General features: G+C 32.7%; 1 pseudogene; it reads right to left on the bottom strand.

The window, feature by feature from the left end:
• Window positions 1–5,494: 5,494 nt before the first annotated feature.
• On the bottom strand, window positions 5,495–9,229 carry LOC102626109 (caffeic acid 3-O-methyltransferase 1-like; annotated as a pseudogene).
• Window positions 9,230–9,802: the final 573 nt, after the last annotated feature.

Here is a 9,802-nt window from a genome sequence, read left to right on the forward strand (position 1 = left end):
TATAAGGTTTGTCATCATCAAAAAAGGGGAGATTGTTAACATGTATGTGTCTATAATATTGATTTTGATGATAACAAATAAGATTAAGAATGATTAATATTTTAAAAGCTCAAATTATTTTTCATACATTTTAAACAAACCATTATTTTGATAATATAAGGGTTTTATACTTAAAGGAAAAATGATTTTATGAAATTGGTTATTTTTCAAGTTCATGGTCTAACTGAAAAAGTTTTAAAACTACAGAAATGGACTTATTTGTAAGGTTTTATGAATATTTGGGCTATATTATAATTATAGAACTGTTTGGGGCAAAACTATAATTTTGAAAAATTATTTCACTCTAGCAGTCATTGTAGCAAACGGTAACTGATTGTGGAAAATGGCGAACCGATAATTTTCAGAAAGCATGTTCCACAAAGGATTGTTAAAATGATGATTTTGGAAAATAACGGTGAACTGTTTACTGAAAATGGTGAACCGTTTATGGAAAACAATTAACTGATTATTTAAATTTCAGCCCAACAGTCATTTGGAATAGTCAAAACGGTAAACCGAAAGCTGTTAACGGCGATTCGATTTCTGGCAGAAAGTCAATAATGACTAGTTTTCAGCTCCAACTATAAATAAGCTCAATCAAATTCAAAGAAGAAGAGATTCAAGAGTGATTATTGAGCTTGCTATTGAGAAAACCACCCTCATTGAGCCTTAACTTATTCTTGTTTTATTTATTCACAATTTGGGCATTCATTTGTAATCATTTATATCGTATGAGAGAAAATTCATTTGTAATATTTATTTTTGAGTGATTGTAAGTGTTGGGATATAATTGGGTTAAGAGATTGGGAATAATCTTTTGTTGTAAAGGTTTATTGACACCTTGGAAGTCAATTAGAAGCATTTAAAGCCTTGGGAGGCTTGGATAGTGAAATCCTCGAGCTTGGTTGGCTTGGAGGCCTGAACGTTGGCGGGGATTGCTGAACCACGTAAAAATCATTGTGTTTGCTCTCTCTTCCCTTACTTTTTTATTATTGTGCTTTACTAAATTTATTGTTTTTTATTTCATTAAGGTAATAGATCAAATTATTGTGTTGTTTGTTTAGCTTAAGTTTTAAAATCTTAATTTACCCCCTCTTGGGTTGCTTAGATATTATTTCATATATGTTATCATCTAACTCCCTTTTTATGTTATTTAGACGCATCGAAAGAGGTTGACAGTAGCTTCAAGCTCCGGTGCATCATTTCAAAGAATGAATACTTCTGCTTCTCAAACAATAGCAACCACACCTTACACAAGCAAGGAATTCTAGTGCCTTACTAACTACAACACCCACACTGACACCAACATCCACACAACCATTTGGTTCTGCAGGAAGTGCTGATGCTGCATTAGGTTTGTTTAAATTTTAATATTTCATGGCATGGCATGTTGTTTAATATTTAGAAGAAGAAGTTAATGATTGTGTTGAACAAGAATATAAGTTTGTTTTCTTAATATTTACGCATACATGGTCATTATTATTGTGTTATGTTCAATACATGGTTGTGGTTATGCCATGTGGTTACATATAAGTTTATTTAAGATTGTTCAAAACATGGTAAAGCTCTAGCAATGGGTTCAGCGAATAGAGGACGAGGTTGAAAATATTGAAAGCTGCATTTGGAATACCACCTGCAACAGGAATTGAAATAACAGAATAAACAACTACTTTAACAGGCTGTTGTGCAAATTTTAATGTACTCGCAAGCGCACGAATCTATTGTAGTATGACTAATGGTGACGAGTGTCGATCCCACGAGGAGGTGGATTTTAATTATATATATAATTAATTTTGTAAATGGGTAGTTGGATTTATAGTGGAAATGATTTAGAATATACTAAAACTTAAATTAAAATGGCAAGAATAAATTCTAAAATTGGAATTGAAATGGCGAGAATAAATTGAAGAGAATTCTATTAAAATGACGTGCTTGAGTATCTGGATCCGTATCAACATGCATCATGGGCTAAATAATCCTTATTAATGCCAATTAAATCATGAGGGGGGAATCCACACCTCATGAACCACGCTCTAATCAATATGGTGCTAAGGGCTTATCGTGCCAAATAATAATAACCTTGTACTAGAGGGCCGGTGAAACTAAGGCGGTACTAGACAAGATTAGTATTATTTGTCGACGAGAAGTCAAAACATCCACAAAAACTAGAGGGGAAGAGAAAATAAATTTATCAAATTAAGCCCATGACACATGTTGAGACTTCACCTTCAACCCAAGCTTGAAAGAAAATTAGCCACTCATAATTGAACTAGGGGCAAAATAGGAATTTATTAAAATACGAAGAAAATACAAGATGGAGAGGGAATTACAGAAAATGGAGTCCAAAAATGGATTCAGAGATATCCAATTAGGGGGGAAGGCCCCCTTTTTATAGATACATGGAGTAAATCATGGCCATCGGATTAAAAACAGTTTGGACGCTCAGGATTGCGCCACGTCATCAGTCAACAGTCCACAGTTTGACCACGCGGATGAACAGTAACACGGTTTGACCCGACTTTGAATAGTAACGCGGTTTGACCCGGATGAACAGTAACGCGGTTTGGTTGAAAATAATCCTGTGTGATGCATGCACCGTATGCGAGATTTTTCGTCCACTGATATGCTGCCACGTCACCATCAACAGTATATAAGAATTTTAGTCCAACAGGATCGTGACACCTCATCAGTCAATGCCACGTCATCGGTCCGTCTATGTGAACAGTGTCGTGAACAGTAACGTATACAGTACCGTACACGTGAATAGTACCGTACATGTGAACAGTGCCATTTTTCCTTTTATGCTCCTCCTAAGGTTTTCGACCGTCCTGAGTTCAAAAGTGATGTCCGTTTTGCCATCTGATTTCTCGTTTATTGTGAAATGACTATGATGCCCCTAAAATACATAAAATACTTAATTAAAATAAAACACATGTAATTAAATCACAAGAAGGTTAAATACATAAAAGTAAGGGTTGTTAGTAAGACTTGAAATATAAAATGACGGTTTTCTCCTTTATAAATATGCATTTTCTAACACTCAACATAGGCCCTTCACAATCTACCCCTACTATAAGAAAGATAAAGGAAGATTTAAATGGCAAATCAGTCCTTCATATTTGCTGTTAGTTGTTTGATATGTTGTTGGCTTGAAATAGCTTTCAATAATGTAGTTATATTTCCTATGTACAACTACTTCAACAGACTCAATTTTAATATAGAATGTATTCTCGTTGGGTTTTATTGTCGAGTATGTTTCAAGTGAAGGCATAGGACAGCGTTGCTCATTTTGTTTTATATTCACCAACAAGAAATGTTGTAGCATTGCTCATTTTGTTGCATATTCACCACCAAGAAATGTTGGTGGTCATTTTGTATAACTTTTGAATTTAATACACTATTAGGGCTATAAATTAGATAGTTGGAAAACAACGAAGCTAGTTTATTTTTTTTGGGTTTTTAAGTACGCTGGAATTTATATTTTGGACAAAGATAGGAGTAGACAGTGGCCTAGATTTTATGAAATATTCATTGCAACAAGCATAGATACAACAAGAACTGCTCATTTGCTAGCACAAATGTAATGAACTATAGCTTACAACGTTTAATGAAATACAACATTTTGATAACTTATATACATTCAATACTCTCTTATCTCTATCATTTATGCCTCATCGTCAAGCTAATTAATTTTCTGCCCAAATGATAAATGTACAACATAAGTAGTGACTGCATTATGATGATGGTGTACAACAAACTCTTTATCTTGTCTGATTTTGAAACAAGCTTACTAGCCATTGTTGTTAACTTTTTTTTTCATCATGGAAACTATGGTTCTCTTCTTCATCTTGCAATTTACCCAACCCTCTTGCAATGACTTTGTACTCAAAGCTAGATGGCTCCCACCACCTAAAGTATGCATCTCACATTTGTAGTAATGCCTCTTAGAATTTGCAGCAGATTCAAAAACTTTGATTGTTCCTCGCTAACCACAGTTAGTGCATGATTTGTTTATGAACTTGATGACCTTCCCATTCACTTGCACCTTCTCTTTTTCATCTTCATCCAATAAGTTACTGGGGCTTCCCCTAGAGGATGGCATTCTCACTGGTTTGATGAAGCTTTTCAACCAACAGCTCGATTTCAATACTTTGGGGCTGCAACTATATGTAAAAGGATCTATAATATATAAGATAATGCTTTGACAATATTTTTGAATTTTGAAACAATTCTTCCAGTTTAAGTAGGTTTCAACAATTTTGAAATTTGATTTTTATACCATTACCCATTACCTTAATTTCCATACAATGGCATGGCTTATAATTTGGTTAACTCACATGTCTAATTTAGGAAAACTATCTATTTATTTAGGGCTATTAAGTCATATCCACATATATTTTTTAATCTTGTTTTCACAATTTATATATTAATATTTAAAAGATAACTTTATTCACTTTCAATCACTTGTAACACATCAACATTTTGTGTTAAGCTTTGTTGAGCCTCACAATGCCATTAGAAGAATATTTTGTTAGGGTGGGGGTACATTCGACCTTCCACGAGTCAACGGCAGCCAATGGTTAAGGATAATGAGTTTTGAGAGGTGACTTGATGCTTTCAAAAGTAATTGGGGTGATTTGAAGATTATCACTTCACGAGGGAGGTAGGCTAAAATTTTCTCTATAAGAAACCCCTTTATTTTTTTTACAGACTAGCCATCCAATTTTTTTAAAATATCAAGGCGAATGTCATTTTTAGTTAAGATTTTTCTTTTAAACATTAGCTTGCGGAAAATTTTCTTGCCATATCATTACTCTTTTTAATAGTAATAAGCATCCTAAAATTTTATTCCAAATGACGCGACATTCATTCATTAGTTTGTGAGATAATGTAATTAACTCACTAAAATTCATGAAAAATCATCAATTACTTAATGAATGATATATCACATATCATATCATTTAGGAAAAAACTTAGAATATAATTCGGGGATGCTACTGCTATTCTAAGTCTTTAAACTAAACAATAATCTGTATCATTATTAGCTAATTTTTCTTTCATGTATAGAGTAATTTGGTAACAATCCAAATCAGCACAAGTTTGCTGGTCAATTCTTCCATTTTATAATAATTAAATTAGCTGGACATTTTATCGAGCTCCATTGTGGGAAATAATGAAGCATACAATAGCACGTTATTTTCCTTAAGCTCGCACAAAATAAATATTTTAGTATATTCTCAACATAGAATTAAATTTCTGAGATAGAAACAAGAGACACTCAATTTGTAATAATATTTTTTTTACTCTCAAGCATTACAAGGAACTGAAAAACATGACAAGAAATACATGAGGATGCACACAAAATAAGGGCTTACAAGAGTCACTATCTCATTTATTTAGTTATTTTTAAAATGCGAAACTTAAAATGCCAAGCACCTGTAATGTTTTAATTAGATCATTTTACAGAATTCAATAACCCAATAGCCAAGGACTTGAACTCCTCCAAAGTTCTTTCCTTTGCTCCAGGAAATAGATTGGAGACAGTTATGTGAAGCCTTGAAATATTCTTGCTTATAATATCAGTTTCAGGAAATTCTGGCATTATAGATTCTACCACTATGATTTTTCCAGGTTCCGGGAGTGCATCGTAGCAGTTCTTCAATATTTTCAAACATAGATCATCACCCCAGTCATGAAGTACCCACTGAAAGTTTTAAATCAACATTTCTTATTAGTTTTGGAAGATCCAAAAACTTTTGGTGCTTTGAGATAGACATAGTTAATTTCATAATTAATAATAATATTAAAATTCTAACATTTGAGTTTTAACTAATGTGACATCTTATTTATAATTAATAATAATATTAAAATTCTAACATTTGAGTCTTAACTAATGAGACAATTTATTTATAATTGTCACATCATGTAAGTTAAATATTAATAAATAATTGTTGTAGTTCTACCACATCAGTTGCGATTTAAATTGAGATTTAAATATTCGATTTAAATATTCGAATCTTTGTATTAGTATGTGACTGGGTCAAATAACTAAATGGAGAACTAACCTTCATGAAAATAGTTTGTGCTTTAGGAACTTCAACAAACATATCTCGTCCAACATGCTCCACACCTAAAAGAAACGGACAAAAAGGAAAAGGTAAAGGATATTAATTATTTGAATTTGGTAACTAACAACTAATCCACGGGAACTGATGAGCATATAATACATACATATTTTACCATTAATTAAATAATTATTAGTTATATTTATTTGTTATTTTTAATTAATTAAATTATTTTATTGAATAGGGAATTAATTGGAGATTATGGATAAAAATAGCACAAAGGAGTTCAATTTGTGAGCATTAAAGATTAATTAACTTGGAAGCAATTATGCTTATATGCATGTTAATTCAAGCCAAGGAAACCGAACTCAACAAATGCATTCACCATCCACGTGCAAACAAAGAAGAAGTTTAAAGCTAAAGTGGGCAGCACATTAAACAAAGCTTTTAATTAAAGATTTGAATGGAAAGTCAAAGTAGAATAAAGGAAGGAAATCAATAACTTTTGGCTTTTATAGTTTTCAATTACGTGGCCAAGTAAATAAAAGGGCAAGTCTTGTGGCTTTAGGATTTAAGAGATGGGGCCCATTTCAAAGATTATAAAAGGGAGTTGTGGCTTTTGGAGAAGAGGGAGAGCCGCCAGGAAACGCAAGGATTCAAGACAGAGAAGAAAATCTACAGCAATTCAGCTTCTTTATGGCTGAATTTATTTTTTGTGTTGTTCCCAATTCAAGTATGTTTAGCTAATTTTTTTATACTGAGGTAAAAGATGAAACCCTATTCAATGAAATAATTATCTTTTTATTTAATTAATTCCCTACAAATGTTCTTTGATGATTATGGTTTTTATTTCACATAATTAATTGAATGTTAATAAAATCTTTTCATCAATTCTGTCATGCATTATTGATTGTTAGGATTAATATTCGATTAATTCTATGCTTGGATCTATAAAGTTTATACATGATTATCTTTGATTTTATGTCTTTCATTAAATTGTTTACATGGAGTGTTTAGGAAACTTTGACTCTTTGTTATTCAATATGTTTACATGAGATTCTTAGATGTCATATTATTAAGCCGAAAAAGAACCTACATTAGATTTAATTACTTAGGCTTAATTGTTATATCCATGAGATGACATAGATTGATTTCGAGTTGTCACTCTAAAATTGAGGATTAATTAATAATTAGATAATTACTAGTTGAATAGTGGTGGATTCTGAAACCTTGGTAATTCTTATCTTATTGAATTCTCCTTTATTTTAATTGCTTCCTTAGTTTAATTGGTTTAATTTTCTTAAAAACTCAATTTGCTCAACTATGTTAGAATTAATATTAATTTTAGATTTAAATTAGACTTTTCAATTTATAACAATCCATGTGGGATCGACCTCGTTACCACTATTCTATTTCTAGATTCGTGCGCTTGCGAGTATATTAAAATTTTCACAACAGGAACTAAATCAAAAGAATCAAGATTAAAAATAAGTTACTAATGTATGAGATATTATATTATGTTTACCTAGGCACGAGGGTGCATCTTTAACTACACGAGGTAAATCAAATTAATACCCTTAATTTGTGGATATTTTTCAACAATTAAGCTAAGAGTTGCGCCCAAACCACCGGCAACATCCAGCAATTGGTTTAGCCCTTCAAATCCCTTGTAGATTTCAATAATTTTCTTCATGATAATAGTTGTGTGATTGTGCATTGTTTGATTAAAGAGGTTATGTATTCTAGCATCTTTCGCAGTATACCCAAATGCATGCAATATTCCTTTACAGGCCTTCACAGCTGGCAAGGTCCCGTCTAATGCAGCATCTTTCAAGTGGTACACTATATATATTGTGTGAAATATAGTGGAAACGATAGCAATATATATCCTAATATTTTCACAAAAATGATCATAGAAACACTTTTTAGGATGACCATACGCTTTGACTATAGTGATCCAACTATATTTTATATGGACATGAATATTAAAAAAAAAAACTTATGTTGACCATTTCTAAAAAAATAGGAGAATTTTCGTGATCATTTAATCAAATCAGAGGAGTATCACTATTTTTTTTTTTGCAATCTCAGTAATTATAAAGTTGAAAGATATAAATATTTTAATTTTGTATGTCTTAAAAAGGAGAAATATAATGAAAATTAATGTTCTCCATACACTATATATATTGTGTGAAATATAGTGGAAACGATAGCAATATATATCCTAATATTTTCACAAAAATGATCATAGAAACACTTTTTAGGATGACCATACGCTTTGACTATAGTGATCCAACTATATTTTATATGGACATGAATATTAAAAAAAAAAACTTATGTTGACCATTTCTAAAAAAATAGGAGAATTTTCGTGATCATTTAATCAAATCAGAGGAGTATCACTATTCTTTTTTTTTGTCTTAACCACGAGATATTCTGGGGAGGGTCCCAACTGTGGGAGGCACAGGTTCTTCAACAAAGACGACTTCCCTGCGACTCAAACTGGGGAGCAAACCCAGTCAATCCACTTAAGATGACTCTATTGCCAGTGGAGCCAACACTTTGTTGGTAGGAGTATCACTATTCTTTTCCATGAAAGATATAATAAAAAAATAAGAAAACAAACCAAGGTTCCATGGCAACTTTGTCCAAAGATAACAGCAAATAGGGAGCAAGTGAAACTCCATCTTCATTTTGAACAAAATATCTGCAAATCGATGCTAAACCATAAAGCCTTTGCACACTTCCATCTGTATTTGCGACAAGATTACAAGTGAGTAAAGAGTGACTGGCAAGGAGGCGTAATATTCTGTCAAGTAGTGCAACTGGGGCTTCTTTGTTATTTGTGGGCAGCTGAGAGGCAATCTCAGAAGAAGAGAGCTGAGATGGGCTAGCTTTCGTCAAGATCTCCAGCACACCAAGCTCAATGGCAGCTTTCATGGTCATCGGAAGTATTGAGCCAGTACTGAGTTCCATGGCCAACAAGAAATCTTGCTCATCGTTTGATAGTTTCATGACTTGGTCTTGGAATGAACCCATCTTCGTGGATTAGGATGCGGGGACGCAAAATGGCAGTGGATGGTGTGGTGCTCAGTTTACACTAAACCTCTATATTATATAGAGAAACTTATAACCAACAAAGTGTTGGCTCCATTGGCAATGGAGTCCCCTTAAGTGACTTGACTGGGTTTGCTCCCCAGTTCGAGTCGCAGGAAAATCGCCTTTGTTGAAAGAACTTGTGTTTCTCGGTTCAAGCGGGGACTTATAGTCTAGGTTATGATACATGCTTAAAGGTGCCTCCCACAGTTGGGGCCCTCCAGAATACCTCGTAGTCAAAACAAAAAAAAAATATAGAGAAACTTATGTGAGGTGCTATGCCGTCACTCTATTATTTGGTCGAAGCGTGAGTTTTATTAAATGTGTTGGATACCACTAGGACGGGATCTATTATTCTGCTATGAGTGGTTAGATAGGCTATTGTGATATACTGGGTCTCACACAAGTTTCTCTCTTCTATATATATATAATATAATGATCAAACTAAAATATAAGAAAAGACATAATCTGAGACAATATATTTTATCTTACAGTATATATAATTTCTTAATTTTTGTATCCTTTAATTTGATTCTGAATCTATTAAAATGAAGATCAATCCCTCGTATGAAAGAACTAAACTAGGGAGTTGGGGGCTCCGC

The sequence above is a fragment of the Citrus sinensis genome, chromosome 6 (genome assembly GCF_022201045.2).
Source record: "Citrus sinensis cultivar Valencia sweet orange chromosome 6, DVS_A1.0, whole genome shotgun sequence".
NCBI lineage: Eukaryota > Viridiplantae > Streptophyta > Magnoliopsida > Sapindales > Rutaceae > Citrus > Citrus sinensis.